This window comes from Hipposideros armiger, unplaced genomic scaffold, assembly GCF_001890085.2.
Source record: "Hipposideros armiger isolate ML-2016 unplaced genomic scaffold, ASM189008v1 scaffold_7, whole genome shotgun sequence".
NCBI lineage: Eukaryota > Metazoa > Chordata > Mammalia > Chiroptera > Hipposideridae > Hipposideros > Hipposideros armiger.
This window is the reverse complement of record NW_017731357.1, coordinates 1,432,251-1,433,205: the sequence shown is the minus strand read 5'-3', so window position 1 is coordinate 1,433,205 and position 955 is coordinate 1,432,251.

Below are 955 nucleotides of genomic sequence, written 5' to 3'. Positions count from 1 at the left end.
ATATATATATATATATATATATGCATATTGCTGTTTAGATATCTGGAGCATTGACTTTTTTTTCCTGCCATCACCTCTATTTTCCTTCAACATCAGGATCTACATAATAGAAGCAGTCTTAGGCATGTATACCACATGATGAAAGTATTCTGGGGGGAAAAAAAGAAAGAAGTCAATGTTCATAAGCACCCATTTATGCCAAATATCAAGCTAAACTTGATACTTTTATTTATCTCACTAAACCTAACCAGTTATCTATTGCTGTATAACAAATTAATCTAAACCTTAGTGTCACATAACAACAATTGTATTAGTCTCACAAATTTTGGGGACAGGAATTCAGACAGGGCACAGTGGAGCCAACTTATTTATGCTCCAAAATAACTAAGGTCTCAGGTAGAGTTGATTGAATGGCTGGAGAAGGTTGTCGTGGCTCTTCTGGGGCCATAAGTCTGGGAACATGGCTCTAGTTTTTGGCTGGGTTCCTTAATTCCTCTCTACATGGCATTTCCTGAAGTTGGAATGTTCAAGATGACTTTATCACTTAACATGTCTGGTGCCTGTGCTTGGGTAGATAAACAGCTGGATTTGCCTAGGTATCTCCCTCTCTCTACATGCAGACTCTCCCCAATGGCTAGATTAGGCTTCCTCACAGCATATTGATCTCAGGCCAGTTATACTTTTTATACAATAGTTGGCGTCAGCCAGAGTGAGTGTTCCAAGAGACCAAGGTGGAATCAGTGAGGCTTTTTATGACCTAGCCTTAGAAATCATCCAGTGTACTTTCCACCACAATCTATTGGCCAAAAGTGAGTCACAGAACCAGCCCAGATTCCTAGCAGTGGAGGAACATATTATACCTCTACATGGAAGAATGGCTAGTGCACATAGGGAAGGAAGGAATTGATAGTGGCTATTGTGGAAACACGCTGCTACACTCCTTTTTCATAGATGA